The sequence below is a fragment of the Hibiscus syriacus genome, unplaced genomic scaffold (genome assembly GCF_006381635.1).
Source record: "Hibiscus syriacus cultivar Baekdansim isolate YM2019G1 unplaced genomic scaffold, ASM638163v2 tig00110419_pilon, whole genome shotgun sequence".
Lineage (NCBI taxonomy): Eukaryota > Viridiplantae > Streptophyta > Magnoliopsida > Malvales > Malvaceae > Hibiscus > Hibiscus syriacus.
This window is the reverse complement of record NW_024062731.1, coordinates 152,781-175,408: the sequence shown is the minus strand read 5'-3', so window position 1 is coordinate 175,408 and position 22,628 is coordinate 152,781. Positions and strand designations below refer to the sequence as shown.

Sequence of the window (22,628 nt, the reverse complement as noted above, 5' to 3'; positions counted from 1 at the left end):
AAGGAAAAATCGACCGTTTCAATTATCTTTCATCTATTCTTTTTCCTTGTTTCATTGTGATTCATGTTAATTCGTGGATTGTTTTTAATTATTTCGATCTCTTGTTTCGGTATTTTAAACCTTTTTTTTTGGCCTTTTTCCTACCCTAACCTAAGCCCCGTTACACCTTGTTAAAAAACCCCTTGATTATTGCATTATGTTCATTTTTCGTAGTGGAGACTTGATTGGATTCCAAGCCTATTGTAATGTTTTAGTTAGTTTTGGTTTGAGCAATTTCATTCACCCCAAACACTTTGAGCGGATATGTATGAATCATTGCGAGATATTGATCATGTTTCATTGAATTGGCAATTAATTGGGATGTCTTGCTTTTAAATTTTCTTAGTTGCGTCTTTGCTTGATTGTAACTTGAATTCGGTAAATGTCATGGACTTAGTTTGATTGGAAGTTTGAGGAATAAATTGAAATTGAAGATGATAATTTATAATTTTGACATGTTAATTGAGGAATGCTTGAGGACAAGCATTGAATAATGATCGTCTACAATAGTAAAAAAAGATCGATGATTGCTATGTGTCGAGATTCGATAGGGACGAATTAAATCAAAAGGTTTAGGTGACCGACAAGAACTGATAGGAAAGAGTAACCTAGACTGTTTTGCAAGAGAACATACATAACATTGTTTGACACGAGTATCATTCAAAGGAATAGAGAATAAAAAATGAGTCTTATGTAGTTTAGTTGTAGTGGCATGCCCTAATAGTGCATGCCAAAGCATTGTATTATTAATAGAAGAAGTAGACATACAAACTGAGGATGACAAAATGGAATTACAATTCATAGAAGACAAACCAAAAACAAGATCCTTAGAATAAAAATGTATAGGCCACGAGACTCCTACCAATCCCCCTCATCTTCTCAGTGAAGAGATCCTGCAAAATGCAAAGATGAGGATATAAAACAATGCTGCAATTAAGTCTTTTATAAGCTTTGACATAAATAAAAGATTATGGTGAAAGTTGGGCATAACAAAACATTTGGAATGATATTAGTGGAATCAAAGCAAAAAACCCCAGTGTGTGTAATGGGTGTTGTTTTACCATCAGGTAAATGAACAAAACGAGAAACAGAAGCACATGAAGTAGGAGATTGCAAACATTGGATATCAGACACCATATGATCAGTAGCACCTGTATCAAGTATCCAAAGCACAGAATCAGAATGAGCAGGTAAATAACTAGAAGCAGTACTGCTAGGCTGACAGTTGTATAAATCGAGGGAGACTATTCAGAAGCTCGAGAAACTGATTAGACTAAGCTTTGGCGAAAACTGGAGCAGCAGGAGCATTGCTAGAATCACCAGGAAGTGATATTTTTGGTAACTAAAGCATCCTGAGAACCCTTCTTCTTAGTGAACTTGAAATCGGGAGGAAAACCATTTAAGCGATAGCATCTTTCATGCTTATGGCCCTTTATCTTATAGAAATCATAAACCTCATTGAATCATCTTCGATCAGAATTTCCAAAGCAGTGGAATACATCGCAGTCACTTCAGAAACATGCGAAATCCTAGATATTTGAATCTGATGTGCTTCTTCTTGAACAATTATAGAATAAGCTTGATTAACAGTAGGTAATGGTTGCATAAGCAAAATTTGGCTTCAAATCGCTGAGTATGTGTCGTTAAGACCCATAAGAAACTGCAACAACTTGTTGGGATTTTTAGAAGCTCGAATCGACAACGAACGGTTTGCAAAGAGGGGTCGGAACGGTTTTTGTGTTTATGGAGTAAGGAGATTGAAAGATAAAGAATTGCACAACGATTTATATTGGTTCGACTATTCAACCAAGTCTACATCCACTACCTTAGCTCCTCACCAAGGATTTTCCAACAAATTCATTAATTTGTTCTTTCTTTTTCAAGGACAAAGAGATAACCTTTACAACTCCCTAGTTTTTCACGGGTTAAACTAGAACCTTTCCCTAGCTTTTACACGGGCTTAGCTAGAACCTTTCCCCTTTAAAGGATAAGAAAAGTAAACAAAAAACCTCTCTAAGGTAGGTGTTTACAAGATTGAGCTATCAAGAACAAAATATTTACAAGAGAAAGATGAAATAAGATTGAAAAGCTATTCTCCTGTGTTTGATTGCTTGGATAGTTGTTCTCTTACTTCTTCAAGTGTTCTCAGCTTGTATTTATAGCTTGAAATGAGTTTGAAGTCGTATATAACCGTTGGGATGTTTGGAGCCGTTTGGGGATGATTTTTCTACTCGAATAGGCTGCTCGAGACATGTAGTATGGTACCCCATCAATGGGTATCGATACGCTTCATAATATTTGAATTTTATGACCGTTAGGCTGTATGAACAATAACGATATCAGTACCCCTGTAGCATTATGGAATTTTGAGTATCGGGTACTGTTCATCAATGTTCATAAACTACTATTTATACAGTAAATTACTATTCATAAAAACATTTTTGTGCTCAATTCCAAATTAAATGGACTTTGAATTATTTTTGTAAACTTTGAATAAATTCAATTCAATTCCAAAAACATTTTGCCTTTAAATTTGTTATATCGAAACATAATTCAACAATCTCCCCCTTTTTGATATAACAAAACATTTGAAAAATTGTTTTTGGCAAAACTCCCCTTAATAAAATGTTTAATGAAAAAGATACAAATTGTTAACAAAAGGATATCAATTGTTAAAAAATACCAATTGTTACCAATTATTGGAAAATATATGAAAATGTGAAGCACCCCCTTTTTCATTAAGAAATTGAATTTTCAAACCAAACTTCTCCCCCTTTTTGTTATATAAAAAATAATTTAATCTTTGAAGACCAAAATAACTTTGGAGAGTATGTAGTAAATTTGACATTTAAAAATTATTTGAAAAATCAAAGCTCCCCCTCAATAAATGCATTCCAAACAAAATTTAGCTTTTAAGAACTTGACACTTAAACAAAATTGAATTTCAACAAAGAATAACAAACATGTTATTAGTACATGAAATTCAATATATCCAAGTCTAAAATACTTTATGCAATATCAATTGTGGAAATTAAGTGCATATGCATAAAGCTTTTCCAAAAATGTTATGCATTTGAAAAAAATTATATTAATTGTTAGAGAGATCATTTCATTTAAAACCAATTTTGACCAAAATTTTATTATGATGAACTAAAAATTCTTAAAAAATTAATATAACTTTAAAATGTTCATCATAATCATCTTTTCAACATACATGAGATTAAAACAATGATGCATAATCATTTAAAACCAAAACTCATGTATGCTTAAAATCAAATGAGCAAACAAATAACCAAAATTAAAAGCATTAAGCTTAGAGGTTACCCATTCCTTTTTCATGTGTGGCTAGAGCATCTTGAATATCATCACTTTCATCACATTGCTCCCACATACCTACAAGAGACATTTAAGTAGATTTTGGTATCCAAATTGCTTTGGATCATTAGTTTTAATGCCCATTGTTTCTTTTGAAACCCATACTTGCCTAATTTTAAAATGTTTTCCTTTCATCAAAGGAAAATATGATCCAAATAACCATGATAATGGCAATGTGAGCATTTTGCCATTTTAAACATAATAGGTTGTTTTTAGAAATTAATTCTTTTTCTTTTGTTAAGCTTTCAAGCTTAACTTCTAACTCAAAATTTTCTTTTTCTAAATCATTTATTTTGATTTTTAAAAGCTCTAAATTATTTTTCAAAATTTCATTTTGATTTTCAAAATCAACTTTTGCTTTCAAAATCAAATTATCTTTAATTTTGAGTTTTGAAATTAATTTCAGATATTTGGAATTCATGGTCTCAAATCCCAAATACAACCTATTATAAGCATCTTGTAACTCATCAAAACTAAATAAATTAAATTCATTTGAGTTATAAGATACCTCTAATTCTTCATGAGTGGCTATTAGGCATAGGTTGACTACTTCATCATCATTGGAGTCATTTCATCACTCCAAGCTGGAACATATGCCTTCTTCTTGGAAGATCCCTTCTTTCTTAGAAGGGGACAATCATACTTGACATGCCCTATTCTTTGACAATTGAAGCACATCGGGGGACTCTTCTTCTTGGTTGATTCATGCTTTACTTCATTGGAAGTCATGAATCTCTTTAACTCTTTTAAGAGCTTGACCACCTCATCTTCTTGTTAATCTTCTTCTTCATCCACATCATCACTTGAATCTTGATAGTTTTCATTGGTGGATTTGAAGGCAATGACTACCTTCTTCTTCTTGTTGTTTTTCTTCTCTTACCTTTCTTCATCTTCCTTCACCATCATCTCATGAGTGAGAAAGGAACCAATTAGCTCGTCGAGAGTGAGAGACTTTAGGTTTCTTGCTTTGATAATGGTCGTCTTCTTCGATTGCCACTCCTTTGGAAGAGAGTAGATCATCTTCCTCACAAGCTTCTCATTAGGGATTACTTCTCCATATCCCTTGAGACTGTTGACAATCACGGAAAATCTATCCGTCATAGATTTGATGTCTTCATCGGGTTTCATCTTGAAGTTCTCGATGCTATGGTTGAGAAGACTTTTCTTTGATTCTCTCACTTCGTCAGTTCCTTCATAAGTGATTTGGAGCTTGTCCCAAATCTCTTTGGCACTGGAACAAGATGAGATTCTTCCATATTCATTTGGGCCTAAAGCACAAAAGAGAATATGTATAGCCTTAGAATTAAGTTGGAACTTTTTCTTTTCTTCTTTGCTCCAATCGTTGTACTTGCCGGGTGGAGAGGAGTAATCGTTCATGATTGAGTTCCAAGCTCCTATATCATAGGCTTGAATAAAGTACATCATCTTATTCTTCCAATGAGCATAATTTTCTCCATAGAAGAATGGTGGCTTGTTGAGCGGTTGCGATGCCATAATAGGTATATCTTCAAGGTAATAAGCATCGGAGGTTAAAGCCATTTCTTTGTCGGTTGCGTCGGGAATTAGTAGAGCTTATTCGAGGATCGTCTCAAGGATGTTAAGCCTTCTAACGAGTTAGGCTCTGATGCCAATTGTTGGGATTTTAGGAAGCTCGATTCGACAACCGTAACGGTTTGCAAAGAGGGGTCGGAACGTTTTTTGTGTTTATGGAGTAAGGAGATTGAAAGATAAAGAATTGCACATCGATTTATAGTGGTTCGACTATTCAACCAAGTTTACATCCACTACCATAGCTCCTCACCAAGGATTTTCCAATAAATTCACTAATTTGTTCTTTCTTTTTCAAGGACAAAGAGATAACCTTTACAACTCCCTAGTTTTTCACGGGTTAAACTATAACATTTCCCTAGCTTTTACATGGGCTTAGCTAGAACCTTTCCCCTTTACAAATGATAAGAAAAGTAAACAAGAAAACCTCTCTAAAGTAGGTTTTTACAAGATTGAGCTCACAAGAACAAAATATTTATAAGAGAAAGATGAAATAAGATTGAAAAACTCTTCTCTTGTGTTTGATTGCTTGGATAGTTGTTCTCTTACTTCTTCAAGTGTTCTCAGCTTGTATTTATAGATGGAAATGAGTTTGAAGTCGTATATAGCCATTGGGGATGTTTTGGAGGTGTTTGGGGATGATTTTTCTAATCAAATAGGTTGCCCAGGACATGTAGTAACGGTACCCTTCATAATATTTGAATTTTATGACAGTTAGGCTGTATGAACAGTAACAATATCTGTACCCCTGTAGCAGTATCAATACCCCTGTAGCATTCTGAAATTTTGAGCATTAGGTATTGTTCATCACTGTTCAAACAGTATAAGTATTGTTCAAATAGTATCAGTACTATTTATACAACAAATTACTATTCATAAAACATTTTTGTGCTCAATTCCAAATTAATGGACTTTGAATTATTTTTGTAAACTTTGAATTAATTCAATTCAAGTCCAAAAATATTTTACCTTTAAATTTGTTATATTGAAACATAATTCAACACAACTTCTGCTAGGCAATATGCTTAGAATTTTGTTGAGAAGCATCACAATTGCAAGTCGAAAAAGGTACCAAAAAATGATATTCATCCCATAACAACTTTAAACGAGTGAAATAAACAGAGACATTTGAATCACCTTGAGATAGTGTTGCAATTTCCCGATACAAGAAAAAAAATATGAGATCCGTCAATCTTATCGAACCGCTTCTTCAAATTGGTCCACACATGAGCAACGCTTGAGGTGAAAACAATTCTAGGGGAGAGATCACTACTTACAATATTGAGAAGCCATGATAAAATGAACGCATTACAGCGTTCCCACTGATAGTGCAAGGACTCATCAAAATCCTCTTTACGACAAGAACCATCAACGAAACCTAGCTTATTATTCGCCAGTAAAACAATCTTCATTGATCGACTCCACACATTATAATTGTCAATACCAACAAAACGATGAGTAAAAACAACACCGTCCGGATTATCAGACGGGTGCAGGAACAAGGGATGATTGAAATCAACCACCGTGATTTTGGCATAAGGGGGCATTTTGACGCAAAGAAAGAACCCTAACGAAGAATGAGAGAATTGTGTTTAGGGAAGAATGGGTATAAAAGAAAAAAACGACCCAACGAACCTAGGCTAAACTGATACCATGTTAAAAACATAAGCAAATATTGGGTAGAATTACTTCATTCCATTCAACTTCTTAATTTACATAAAAAAAGGTCTTTCTTATATACAAGTAACCTGCTGCAACTAACCAACTAACCGCAAGCTAACAAACTAACTAACAATAAATAATACAGCTAAGCAAAATACTAGCTAACACTTTTCTACACAGACGCGGCAATCGATTCCTTGCGTAACGGCTCATTGTTGGATTCGACCTCCCTTCGGTTGGGTGAAGACCAATTCAGATGGTGCTTGTCATAGGGAGTTGGGTACGGCCTCGTGTGGAGGTGTTATCCGGAGTCACGAAGGCCGGTGGTTGCTCGATTTTGCCAAGTTCATCGGCATCTATTCAGTGCTGGAGGCGGAGCTCTGTGGTATGTATCAGTGTCTTTGTTGTGCCAAGGATGGTGGCTTTACACAAGTCATAGTGGAGGTTGACAGTTTAGAGGCGTTAAAGGAGGTGTCGGATTCAAAGTTGAATTCGAGTCGATTATCGGTGGTTCACCATATTGCGAAGCTTTTGGAAAGAGAGTGATCTGTGCGGTTTAATCAGGTTCCTCGGCAAGGAAATTGTGTTGCGGACTATTTGGCTAAGTTGGTGGATCGGAGACACTACGACTGCGTATTATTTTTGGATCCTCCCCAGGAGGTGCGACCTTTGTTGCCTCGGCTTAAGTTGTAGGCCTGTTTTGTCTTTTGTTACCCCCAAAAAAAGTTTTTCATTTTATTGAAAATGTAACTATTGAAATTTTAATGAGTATGATATCATAATAATTTTTTGGTCATACAAAAATTTAAAAATGCAATAATTAGATAGTTAACTATTTACCATTTACAAATTTAACTATTGAATGTATATTATATTTTTAAAATTATTACAACCAAAATAGTTACATTAATTCCTTAATTTGTATCTCTTAACCCTTCCGTTTGTACATTAGATAATGCATTGGTTCCTATAATTTCTGTCTTTTAAATTATTTATAAACCAAACATTTTATTTTAAAATTATTTTTTTGTGACTTTTATGGTGGCTGTACATAGGACTGATATTGACACAAATTATTTATAAACCAAATATCTTATTTTAATTTGTTTCACTCCTTCACCCCTGCTCCCTTCTAACGAAACTATGCCCCACTATTCCACATTTCGTTTTTCTTCCGCCCAATAAAACTGCAACGCGTGTCGATTACCTCATCAGAGGGATGCAATGCATCAAACGACGCAATTTTGACCAGAGATATAAGACTTAAAAAAATAGTTAAAATAATGCTGTGAGTATGATCGCACCCGATTATTTCAAGTGATACTTGGTTAGTCCGTTAGGAATCTATCAAGGGCGATCATCTTAACGACTTTTGTCATCAGTGGGCCCCGCCAGCCTTCGCATATATAATTTGTTGAAATAATTTTCCCATGTTCATGCACCCAATAACTTTTTTTTTTTTTAACTTTTTATGGTGATAACAATTATTCATAGGCCACGTAAAAATATTGTTGGATAGTATTAATATTCATCTACAAATATGATAATTAAAGTCTAAGAATTTTATACATTGATTAGCGAAAACACATCATTCAGAATAGAATTTTTCGGATCCTATCTCCTGCAAAGTAACTGGATGCCCGATGCCACTACCATCCATGGATGAGTTAAAGCCCTCGGCTGCCAAATTCTCCCACAACCGCTCCTGAACAGCACATAGATGACTGTGCATCTGAAAAGGAAAGGATCTTAAGGATGACGGTAAAGCTGTGGAAGCTAGAGTAATGAATATATTCGAAGACGCTGGTCGCTGAAGGAAAAACCTACTAAGTTGAACCAACACTTTTCCTAAGCATTATACTGTCCTGGAAGTGAGTGACAAATATAATCTAAATTTGATACAAAAATTACTTTAGAAATTTAAAAAAATCAATTTATTTATTTCAAGAAGAAAAATTAGTTGTACAATTGTCAGCCTTTCCATCGAGAACAAAATTCAGCACAGCTCGTCATTGCAGTTGAAAAGGGGTTCAGTAGAACGGTCACTCTGCAGCTACATAGAGGTACATTTTTTTTTTGTAATCTGCCTAATCAAGTTCTCTTCATATATACATATACATATACATATACATATACATATACAAGTATACATGTATACATATACATATATACCCACTTATTACCAATCGATACTTTTTTTTTGATAAGATTTACCAATCGATACTAACAATAAAAATAATGATAATGATAATTTGTGCACTTTGGAACACCATTGGAGGATCCTTATAGAAGCTTGCCCAATTCGAACAAGCTTTGCTTTCCCATGCACCTGTTAAACACACATGGGAAATAACAGCCTCAAAAACAATTATACTGCAACATGATACAGAAGATTTGAGAATTTAAATGGTGGAAAGGGATCGTCAATGTCTTGACTACAGCTTATAATTTCTCTATAACTACACTAGCTAAAGAAATATATTAGGGAAAGTGCAGGGCCTCGGGCAGGGATCTGGTTTGGACCAGACAATTCGTTTGGCTTTTCTCGAATATTTTGCTTTTCTATCTCTTTTAAATTCTACAAGGGCTTTTAGCAAAGAAATTTAAGGTGAACTTACCTATATTCCTTACAGTATTTTCCTACTCCTGAGGTATGCATACATGAGAAAAAACGCCAAAACAGCTCCAAATATAATCCCGCCTGTAGCCAGCCAGAAGGCAAACTGCGCCATATTAACAATGGGGTCATATAATACGGCCAAATGATTATATAACCTCAATACAGAAAAGCCTTAAGAAGTAACAACATACTGAATGCTCAAACTTATTACAAACATACCACATGTTCTTCAAGATAGGACCTCAAGTTCATGCCAAATATACCTAAAAAAAGGAAATATAATATTTAGCCAAGGATGCCAATTATAGCCACTAAAATTCTTGAAGAAACATTTTGATGTCCAATGGTCCAAATGATTTCAAGAATGGACTTGGAACAAATTTATGCCATCCATGTACAAACTCGAGCAGTTCTCTAGGTCCATCTCCTCTCATGTAATCAAGTAAACAAACAACAAAATTATCACCTTGTGTACAGTAATAAATCCATGAACTAACTTGCTACAATTAAACAGAACCAAGCAACAATTTTATTCGTCATGTGATGATTAAGCATCCTAATGAATCATGATTTGTAGCATCTAATTTATACAATTTCTACACACAATAAGCCAAAGTGATTCTTACAACCAGGTAGCGGTAAATAATAATGTTCGTGTTTTAGGGGGCACTTAGCAATGCACTAATACCATCATAAACTTGATCACAAGAATCTAAGCAACTCAAGCTGATAAATACAAGCAACAATTACCAAGTTTATAAAGCCATTATCATGTTAAGTGATTCCTGCATTTAATCAATAGAGGCTTGGCTTCAATTTTCTTGCTTGAAGAAGGACAAACCTGAAACTAGAGCACCAACTCCAATACAAAATGCCCCAACCTGAAGAAGTAATTCCACTCTGCTTACCTCAAGTCTCCGGGAACTGATAAAATAGTTAAAACCACCCTACTTCGTTAGTTAAAGGAGTGTGAATTCAGATGCAAGAGGAAATATGTACTAGAAATGAATATAAAAACTCAAATCATCAAAATCAAATGGATGTCGGAGGATAAAGTACAGAACACACAAATGAAATGGTGATGCTGACAACAAAATTTAAATAAAAATTCATCAAGACCTTAGATTGACAGCCACAGAATCTTCCATTTCTTTTGCAGAATCAAGAAGCCTTCTGCTTGACCAAGGCAAGATTCACATCTGCACAATGTAACAAGACAGTAAAGTAAAAGATAGCTATTGAAAACAAAACAGGGCTACAAAGCACATACTATTCAATAAGACAAACCTTTAGGCTTGCTGAAATGCGAAAAACAGTTAGCAACTTCAGAGAAATCATAACTATTCCTTTATATTAAACCAAACCTCAAATTACATCATACTTATCTAGTTTATATCATAAATATCTGCAGACATTTTAAAAGGCTCTTGCAACCCAACTTGAAGATTATCAAGAATCGTAAAATGAAGAAAACAAATGATAATGAATAATCCTATTTGATGCACCGACTACATGCTAAACAAGCACCATAAGTAGAATGAAGGAAAAACCTTTGAAGATAATTTTCCAAAAGCATCTCAATCTCTTCCACCTCTTCTGCAAATTGACCAGATCGAACAAATTAGAACTCTTATTAAAAGAAATACTAACTGAGATCAAAGAGCACAGTATACCTTCAGCAATCAGCTTTTCTGAAGGTAAAGAACATTCCACATCGTCATTTCCCCTTTTAATAGTACAATTTCTTCCCATGATACATATTCGATGTATTTCATCGGGATCCTCCAAAAGATCCAGCAACATTTGTCTAAGAGCCCTTGTTTTTGAACTCAATTCAGCCTTGCATGATAAAATGAAAAGAAAAAGGATAATAATTAGAGGGTAGTGTTTAACAATTTCTTATCAAGCAACTAAGCAAGGTTTTGTAGAGTTAATATACCAAAGTCTGCTTGCTAATACGAAGTTGCTCCAATATGTCACCGGTTACTTTGTTAGGCAACACCTTAAGTATGGTTCGAACCTATGCAAATGGAAAAGCAGTAATAATGATTAAGCAGCTTCATGGGATATCACAATTATTACATGATTGCAGTCTAAAACACAAGGCAATCAAGGTACAAATTTATACACTACCAGAAAATGGAAATAACCTAATGAGGAATCAGTCATAGCCATTTCAAGTTCTTAATTAATCACAATGAAAATAATTAATTGCTCAGGTGCATATCTAAGGAAACATGGGTTGTAATTAAAAACAATTGCACCAGACATCCCCAAACCATGACACAGATTATAAATTGGTCCAAAAACTTCAAAACATTCTAATAGAGTCCTAAAAGTATCAGTATTGTACAAATCAAATCCTTTCCGTCAGCATAGGCATTAAAAGTAAGCTTGGATTTGATGTGAAGCATATTCAAATTTCATGGATCAAATCTTAGATATGTGTACTTACCACATGGATAAATTGAATCTAAGGTGTTAAAAAACAAACAATATCATTAAAATTGAGGAGGCTATTTTTTTAAACATGTCAGGTCCCAGGTATCCATGTGATAGGTACCCTCGTTTTAAAATCTTATTTGTGTGTTCTAAATATGCTGTACTTATTACTTCATATTCGATTTTACATTTAACGCCCAAGTCAACAGTTAGCATGATAAAAGGACATGATTGATACACTATTGATAACTTAAGGACTTCATTAAAATGTTTAGAAGTTTGGATCAATTTAGAATAAGACTATAGTTTAGGGACATTTCTTGCTATTAACCTTGGGATATATATAAGGTAAGAACCAGAAGCAAGAACTGCAAATAAGCGAGCCAAAGATCTCATAGATCAAGGCCAGTGCTAAAAAAGCAAAGCCTTTTCAAGCTTATATTTATTGCTGGCTTGCTCCTTTACATAGATGAACTTAGTTGTATATGTTTTGTATCATCAATAATCTTCTGGATGAATGTTCTAAAAAAGAAAAAGCATTATTGTTTATAGGAGATAAAGACAATGCCACAAGGACCTTACATATTCAGTAGGCACAATACAACAGACCAAATAAAAGAATACATATGTATCTCATATCATCTAAATGAGCCAATAAATAAATTCTTTTAAAATTAACAATCAAGACATTCACAATAGCATAAAAACAAGCTAAATTTTTTACACCCTTTAGCTCAAACTTGGCTTATATAACAAAATGACTAAATGTGAAGCTTGAACTTATTTATTATATTTACTAATCAAACATAACCCAGCATTTTGAAGTTGTTCAAGAGAAACTTGGTTCATTTTCAGCCATTTGTAGTACAAGACAATCAGAAACACGAAGAGTGAAAAAAAAATAGTTACTTGGGCAAACTTTTCAAATGTTTTCAATGGTAATTTTCAACTAGACGGCAAGTGAGTTTTCCAAACATGTATCTCATAGACAAGAGGGGGGAGGGGATGTAAATAAATGAAAAAAGGCATAGGGCAACTGCCTATAAGAATTGCTACAATTCGAATATTTTTCCTATTGTGGAGCCACTGTAGGAAATGAGGGACTAATGATGTGCAGATTCAGAGCTTGGACAATTCACCATAAAACTTGTGAAAAGGATAAGGGAAGCAACAACAAGAAACAAACAAAAAATTGCACTTTCTATGTTCACATACTCACACGAGGTTCTAAATCCATTAGTTTTTGTTCCAAATGCTGTATCTGTGAAAGTAAAGCCGCTTCAACAACCTGAAAGTACCATAACTCAAGACTCATAACAAGCTCAGATGTTTAAGATCATAGTTTCTGCCCTGAGAACAATGCATGAATGACTTCCATACATTAGCATCTTAAAGCAAGGGACCCAAACCTCAAGCTCAAATGGCATACACTGAACTCCATTCATGTTATTCAGTCGAGGCAACAATGTGTCTATAAAAGCTTTTCCTCCTTCACTATTAATATTCAATACATGCAACAAGCATTATTATCGGTTCATAGTAAATCAAGATGAGTAATGTCTAGAACAATGAGATCACAATGAAGTCTTATTTGCACAGATGCAGGAGAGATTTACCTATTGTAATCAAATATAAGAACACATTCTTTCATCGCTATTGCTCGTAATGATCCCAAATTAAGTAGAATGGCATGCTCACGTACCTACAGCAATTAGCATGGAAGAGAGAGAAATGAGTTTGCAAACACAGGAAACTAAAGAAACACGATACTTCAATCCAGGCAATGGAAACCAAGAATGAAAAAGAAGGATTATCATGGGATATAAGGACACAAGGGTCTATTACCAGAAGAGCTGGGAATGACTTCGTCAAATATAACGATGGATCAACACTGCGGATATCTCTTGGACGAAGGCCTAAGAAGAAAAATTACATTAATCTACTATAAATATATAGAAAAAAGAAAAACATAGCTTCTTATTTATTTATTTGTTTATTTTTTTTTCAAAATTACATTACCACTTGATTTCAATAGTTTACACCTGCTTATCTTCCGTGTAGATAAAATTCCATTTGACTTCGCTTCTACCACCTTAAGAGAATGACAACAAAAAAAGGGAAATAAAATTGTAAACTATTTATAAAGAAAAATCCTTGGTGACAGTTTGTTAGTTTTAAAATGAGTTATAAGCATTTTCTCACAACTTCTGAAATTGTGAATAGAAAATATTTATTCAAATGAATAAATATAAAATGTGCGGTTAAAATATCTAAGAAAAAAAATGCACACCGTCATATCTATAAAGAGTAAGTTTAACAAAGGAGCAAAATTGGAAGGCAACTGAAAAAATCCTAAGAACCATAGCAAATTAGTAACTAGGAAATTGTTAAGGAATTAATAAGCCCTAATAACATTAACTGATATTCGAACAAAAAATCATATCCAATAATTGCATGCAACTGAAAGTAAACAATTTCTATTTTTCTTTCAGAAAGAGAGAACCTGATAAACAGGTTCACGAATTCCTAGCCCGAAAGAATCACTGGGAGAGGAAGCGATCCTCTGCGCGGCAACCAATGAACTTTGATGTTGCTTAACCTTCGGATCTTCCCTCCCTCCATCATCGTCATCACCGGCAGTTGAAACGGCCAATTTTTCCGCCCCGCTCAAACGATCTTCCTCCGTTGACGATGACCTAGCGTAGCACTCAAACTTCTTAAAAAACGGTGATCTCACAACGGCCGGAAGTAGAGGAACTCCGAAGCGATTTCGAAGCAAAACCGGAGAAGCGTCTCTCCATCGAGAACCGAAGAGAAGATAATGTACCAACGGCGACGGAGATTTAACAGAAATTTGTAGAAATTTTGGATAAGAAAGGGTAGGAGAGGGAGTTAGCGCCATTGTTTTGGTGTTCTCGGAGGAGAAAAGAATCTGGTTTTTGCTTTTAAACAAGGAAACCATGTTTTAATCTTTTAACTGAACTTTGGGCGTCGTTATCCATTTTCAGAGAAAATGAAGAAAGACCGTTAATATTTGTGGCTTAGGATTAAGATTTAGAGACATCAGAGATTTAGTAATTTTCATTTATCTAAAAACAAGTCAAATTATGGTTTGGCACCTCTGTTATTTTCAAATTTAAAATCTAATCTTTTATTTTTTTTATAATTGGAGGGGAGGGTGTCAATGGCTGAATGCTACTTTTTAATTTAAAATGGGGTGTTTTTAAGAATAACAAATCGTATTAATAATAATCAGCATAATTAATGATATTAACAATCTAGAGTAACCGGTTAGACTATAAAATTGGAAAGCAAAATACCAATTTAAATATAATAGAGGACCAAAAACGAAAATTTGACCAAAAGAAAATGGCTGAAAAGCGAAATACAATTTGAAACGCCACCCGACTGGCGCGTTTAGGTTTTCCGTCCTTTTCTTTTTAGGTGAAGAGTTTGCGAAATACCAAAAAAAAAAAAAGACTTATTTGCAACACGCAAAATTTGTCTCGAATTATTACTGCGTTAACGTAGTAAATCCAATTTACAAACAGGCAAAATGCTAGAACATCACAATTTTGGAACATACATTATTAAATTTATTTATATTAAACAAGACCAAATCAAACAAGCCAAGCACTTAAAATATCACAATAAAACATCAATAGAGAACCTGAATTACCAGAATAATTTTAATGTAGTCTATGACTCCTCAGCCTTAGTGCATGATCAATCCAACCACCTCAGGCCGTCATGCACCGTAGTTCCTGCCGTCGTCCGCCCATCCATGCTAACTTAAAATTACTATTGAAACTAGAAATATTAAATATACATTAGTTTAAACGACCAAACAATAAAATTATTATTCAAACTCAAAATTTTTAAAATGTATTAATTTAAATGACCAAACAATACGAAACCAAAAAACAAAAACAAATTAATATTTGAGGATTTGAAAATTATTGCGTACTCCATAGTTCTTGGCCAACTTTTGGCATTGTTGTTCTACTTATTAATCTGATCCAACAATCGTAGGCAATTGTGGAGTAGGTTACTCGTAGAAAACCCATCCAGTGGGTTTAATCTGCTCCAGTGGAATTGAAAACCATTTGATTTCTTCAGCTTCGCCCTTCTCATCGTCTTCGTCATGAGAAAGTGATTTGTGTTCTGAGAAAAGCTTAGAACCGATCTTGGGATTCCAATCAATATTTTCATCGATATACATATCCTCTGCACGAATCGGCAACCTTGTTTTGCAGGGATGTCCATGATAACATTACTGTAATAACCATTTTTTTAAAAACAATTAAGTTTAAAATAATTATGAGTTTTATTTGAAAAGTTAGCGATTTGAAATTAATTTGAATTAAATTGAATGGGAGTCGCCATTGATCTTTGGGTTAGGTAGGTCGAATACCTAAAAACGTTTTTTAAAACAATTTTAAGAAAAATCATTTTTAAGACAAAAATTTGTCTACGTTATCCAAAAATTCATTTTTAAATGTTCGTAAGTCGATTACACATGGGGAATGATAAACACCCCACAACTCCCAAAATTAGTACTTAGTCGCTTATATATTGTCTTAAATGATGGAAAGTATAGATCGAATAAAAAGTTAGAATATGATACATTTATTAAAGTTTAATTAATTTGCTTCGAATTATTTATTAGGTAAAATCCTTTAATTCGACAAGAAATATTGAGATTTACTTATCCTCCGACAGGAAGGCTATCTCTCCTATTTCTTGACCAAAAAGAATATACCCTCATCGATTTATAAAAAAAACATAGATCAAATATAAATTGAATATCGACGTTTGTATAGAATAAAATAAATTGATATTTAGATAAACGTGTATTGCATTATTTGAGTAAAAAACGAATTGATTATTATTTTTATAAAAATAATTCCGATTTATATCAAGTTCATATTTCGTTCGAATGTCGTATCGGATCGCACTGCTTCGACCAAGCAGTGCTTTCCACGCCCATTCTACAAATAAATGTTCTTCAAAATATTCGAGTAATATTAATAGATAAAGAAATACGATAGAAACAAATGCAATTTGAAACGTATAGAATACAATATCTACAACAAATATGGCTAATAATATTTATTTAATATAATGCACATAAATACATAATATGCAAAATATATACACAGATAAAGGGCTAGAATACAAACAAGAAAACGTTACAGATCAAAATACAAACAACAAAAATAAGTACATTCGGTAATTTAAGGGACCAAAATGACACTAACAAAAACTTGAAGGACCTAATAACAATTATGAACAAACCAGAGCCCCAATCGACATTTTAAACAAATATAGGTACCATAAACGAAAATAACCCATAAATAATGTTAAGTACTAAAATAAATTAAACCAGAAACATGAAAGAGTAAATGATAATTATAACTAAAACATTCATACTAAATAATGACTAAAAGATAAGAGTCTCAAATATCATGGCCAGATTCGAACATTAACAAAAATAGCATAACACATGGGATCAGTGGCTTAAATATAAACGTAGGAAATGAAATGCCCAAAGTATAATATCAACAGATTTCAATTAATGGCTAAAATGAATCAATACAAAAGACAGAGTGTCAAAGTACAATTATCCCACGCGCTAAAAAATGCCCTCTGATCCTTCCCTGAACGGCATCGTTTCAGAGAAGGTATATATGGCTCTCACTTAAGCCAAAGTAAAATTATCACGACCGCTCGCAGTAGCTGGAGAGAGCAAAAAGCCCTGGAATACCCTCTCGTATTCCTCTACTCGATTCTTAGCACCTTCTAGCCTAAAACCAACCCTAGAAACCTAGATCTATGTTTTACCTTTCTAACACTTTGAAACCCGATGACCTTTTAGGCTTCTATCGTGCTACAAACGAAGGTAAATATCTTTCTGTCCTCTCTTCTCTATTTTTCGTTCGAAATCTTTCCCTTTTTTTCTCTTTTTTTTAAAACCCTTTCATTTTGTTCTCTCTCTTTTTCCCTTTTATCTTGCATGTGATGGCTTGATGAAGACTTGATATGTTCTTGTAATATTGAGAAAAAATAGTATGAGTGTCATACTTTCGGAGGATTGACAGCCCCGATTTGCCTTGGGATGTCCTTTTGGATTTGGTCATATATATTTTTAATGGAGTATTCAGATTGATTTGCTTATTGACTGATATCATATGTGGTCATTGTTTGGTATGCTTGATGACAACAGTGGCTTCGGGATTCATCATCGGCGGCTCACGCGGTGAGGGAAGTCAAAAATCGATGTGTGCATCACACGCTCGAGATCAAACGGTCTAGATCCCTTGATGGCGACGGCTGGCTTTTCCTCTGGGTTAGGGTTTTAAAAACCCTAAATATCATTGATCTGGACCATTAGATGGGTCCAGATCGTGTAGCTGAGATGGTTGCGACTCATGGCTTGGGATGAAACCCTAATTGGGTTCTGGGTCAGCTATTTGGGCCTTGAAATTGGGCTCCGGTCGGGCTGAAATCGGGTGGGCTGTTGTAATCCATTACAGTGGGTTGTGGCATTGGGTTATTTGTTTAGGCTATTTGTAATGGGCTTGGGGATTTGTAATTTGGCCTTGTATATTGGACCTACAAAATATAAAAAAATATTATATATTAGTATATTTTATTTATAATAATAATAATAATAATAATAAATTAATAAGAAAATGAGAACCCAAACAAAAACGGTGTCTACACTTCCCATAATCTTTGTTTGGCTTCTTGAAAAGCTTTTAACCCAGCCGAATCACCCCACTCGAATACTTTGTCACTTTTACACAAGTTGTTCTTCGCTGCAACAAATCTTCTACATGACATTGCACCCACTTCCGTGTAAAATTTTCTCTCTCATGTAGGATGTGGTTGGTAGAAACCTTCTTTGGGTTTGGAATGAGTATTTTTCCATCAATTACGATAATTTTCTTGACGATCGCGGTAATATTTTCTTTGATGATACGACATGTTATTTTGATCTAAGAATTTCAAGTTCTCAGAGTATGAGGAAGTGAAAGATATGATTTTTAAAGACAAAAGGACGAGTTTATATAGATAAAAAGATAATTGTTTCATAGTAAGAAAAATGTTTATAATTGGAATTCAAGTTTAATTATGAATATTTTTAAAAATATTAATAATTTCTATTGACATGTACCCCTATAGTATGACAGATATTTCTATTGACATCAAAGATTGTGCCCTTACCATAGTTACCCAGAACACGTATCAATCCGGTATGAGAAAGGAAAACTGAAATCCGAATCGTTATTTGTTTGGGATTTAATTCTATTGAGGCAGACTTCATTTTTTTGGTGAGAACAAAATACAATTTTTTGATTCGTTTAGTCGAACGAAATACGATTTAAATAAAACATAAAACATTTTTTCATATTATATATTAATCTAATTAAACTAATGTTAAAGTTATTCAATTCTCACGATTTTTATATCATAAATACGCTGCATCCTTAAGGTGAAATCAACTTGATTGATCTTGACAATGAGTATTGCCTTTTCGTTTTGCTATGGAAGATGACTATAACCATGTTCTATACGGAAGACCTTGGCTAATATATGAAACCTACTCGACTATCCAGCCATGGAGTAGATCCTTCTCTACTGCGTTTAATCACCCGACGAGGATTATGGTTTGATTACATCTTCTTGGACCACCTTATCGATATTGTATGAAAAAGTTTGTTTCAATGTATTGCAGGTGTCATTGGTAAGTGTGGAATGTAGCTGATGTGTATAGGCTGGTGTATGTAGGCAGTTGCAATCAGTTGTAGTTAGTTGCTAAGTTGTTAGTATGTTACAGCTGAGTGGTTAGGTAGTTGTGGTTGATTACTTGTTATATAATGGTGTAAGTACTATGAGCAAAATCTAGCAATAATATTCTCAATGTTCATGCATATTGATTACCTAACATGGTATCAATCGCCATAAGTCCTGGAGGGTTTGTTTCTGCTGCAAGAAGTTTCAGTTTTCATGGCTACTGTTGATACTCTATCTCTTTCGAGTAGAATCAAGATGTTTACAAACAATAAGATTAATGTTGTGCTTGATGAAGCAAATTTCTTGCTCTGGAAGCAGCAAGTGCTTCTCACAGTAAGGAGTCACCAGTTTGAATGACTGTTCACTGGTGCAATGAGGCCTCCACCGGAGTGTCTGGCTGCTGAATATGGGACAATGATTCCAAATGAAGACTATGAAGACTTTATAGCTCAGGATAGTGCGTTAGCATCATGGTTATTGTCAACTATCAGCCCACATTTACTCTCTCAGTTTGTTGGAGTAGAAATTGCATCTGCAGTTTGGAATACAATGTTACAAATCTTTGGCACGATATCATCCACAGGTGTTATGAATCTTCACTAAAAACTAAAGTCACTCAAGAAAAGTGAAGATAGCATGCGTGTGTATTTGTCTCTGGTTAAAGAAATATGTGATGCCTTAGCATCCTGTGGCAGTGTTATTCCCATAGTTGGTCATATTGCAAGCATACTAAAAGGGTTACCTCAGGAGTACCATCCTTTCATGGTAGTTATAACTACCAATGGTGACTCTATTTCCTTAGAAAAGGTGAGCACAATTCTGATTGATGTTGAGACTCAGTTAGCTAGATTTGCTGCTCATGAAGATTTAATACTTGGTAGTTCTCATGTTACTCGAGCAGATGTTGTTAAGCCTAGCTCTAATTCATATAGTCATCGGTCGTATCGGTCCTTGTACTCTGGAGGAATGACTGGGGGACGAGGTGGTCGTGGTCGTGGCTGATCGCGTGTGCAACGCCAGCTGTGTAGGAAACCCTAGTTATCTTGTTGACAGGTGTTGGCATCGCTTTGATGAAGACTTTTATATTGTATCCACTAATGTTGGTCGTTCTGAGTATGCAAGAGATACAACTAATGCTAATAATGTCTCTTATGACAAAGCTAGTTGTCATGGGTGTGATTATTGTTTGAATGGGGCTCGAAGTCAACTGACCACAGAGAGTTCTTCTCAAGCTTACTCATTTATTGGTCCTACTCAAGATCAATGAGTGGTAGATTCTGGATCCACTCACCATGTGACACCCAATTTTGGTAATATTACTCATCGATCAGAACATGGTGGTCCAAGTAAGCTTACTGTTGTAATGGTGTGTCTTTGCATGTTAACATGATTGGTGATGGTACTTTAGTAACACCATCTAGATCTTTGCTATTAAATGACTTACTGTATGTACCTAGAATAACACAGAACCTTCTCTCGGTGTCCAAGTTTTCTAGGGACAATAATGTATACTTTGAGTTTTATGATCAAGGGTATTGTGTTCGTGATGTTGATATAAAAGAAGTGTTACCGTGTAGGTGTGTTGAATGAGGGTTGTATGTTTTTTTAGAAGAGTGTTTGTTAGGTTTTTGTGAAATGCTTCAACTAGTTCACCTGTTGCAGTTGATGATTTTACTCTTTGGTGTCGAAGATTGGGCATGCTACCTATAGTATTATTGCAAATGTTTGTAAAACAATTGATGTAAAGGTTTCTAAAGAAATGAATAAAGTTTGTAAAGCTTGTTGTGTTGGCAAGAGTCATAAGTTGCCCTTTTATAATTCTTGTACAGTGTATAGTTCACCTTTTCAACTTGTGTTTACTGATATCTGGGGACCATCGAATATAGTGTCTAATGGTTATCGGTATTACTTGTCATTTGTTGATGCTTACTATAACACACGTGGGTGTATTTTCTAAAAGATCGATCACAAGTTGCTAGTGTCTTCAAGTTGTTTAAGCAAATGGTGCTGACCCAATTTGGTGTTGCCATCAAAGTTGTGCAGAGTGACTAGGGTGGCGAGTATCGAATTCTCTCACCTATTTTAGCTAAAGATGGCATATCTCACCGAGTAGCTTATCCATATTCATCTGAGCAGAATGGGGTGGTTGAGAGAAAGCACAGACACATTGTTGATCTTGTCTTGGTACTTTTACCTCAAGCTGCAATGCCTTTACAGTATTGGTAATATGTTGTTGTTATTGCAGTTTATCTCATCAATCGGCTTCCAACTAAGGTACTGAGTGGGGTATCTCCCTAGAGAAGTTATGGGGAAAGAAACCTGATTATAACTTCATGAGGGTGTTTGACTGTAAATGTTTCCCATATTTATGAGTGTTTCAAAGGCACAAGCTGGAGTTTCGGTCTCATCCATGCACGTTCTTAGGATATAGTCCACAACATAAGGGCTACATATGTTTAACCACTGATGGGAGAGTTTACATCTCTCGACTTATTGTGTTTGATGAGTTAATTTTTTCCATTTGTAGGTGACACAGCCTATTGCACGACATCCAATGCTACTGCTTCAAAATCTGGTGGTATTGAGATTGTTGTTGATGTGAGGAAGTTACTTGATATGAATAATGGTGTGCATGGTCTTACTACACCTGTTGAGTCATGTGAAGAGGTGACGCGTGGCAATGTGTCTAAAATAGCAGGAGATGAGTCATTGAATACAGGTGAATGCTCAAACTCATCCTTGAGTGTTGAACATAATACTACTATTAATGGTGATACTGCTGTGGAGAATTATGAAGCAGCAATGGATACGAGTGGCTCTCATGCACAAAATGATGTAAAATCAGTGAACAAAAAAATGTAGAGTCTGGTTGACGAGGTGGTGTGGAGTCCAGGATGAATCTTCATTCTATGTTTACCAGAAGCAAGTGTGGGATCTTCAAGCCTAAGTTGTATTCCGCTGCTTATGCTACTATAGAACCTGTCAACATGCATGAAGCTCTTCAGTCACCTCATTGGAGAAATTCAGTATATGCTGAACTTGAAGCTTTGCAGAAGAATGATATTTGGTCTCTCGTGTCTTTGTCTGAAGGAAGGTCAGTGGTAGGATGTAAGTGGCTGTTTAAATTAAAAAAAGAATCCTA

At 34.6% G+C, this 22,628-nt stretch overlaps 1 pseudogene; it reads right to left on the bottom strand.

Moving 5' to 3' along the window:
- Positions 1-8,800: 8,800 nt before the first annotated feature.
- LOC120124519 lies at positions 8,801-14,727 on the bottom strand (annotated as a pseudogene).
- Positions 14,728-22,628: the final 7,901 nt, after the last annotated feature.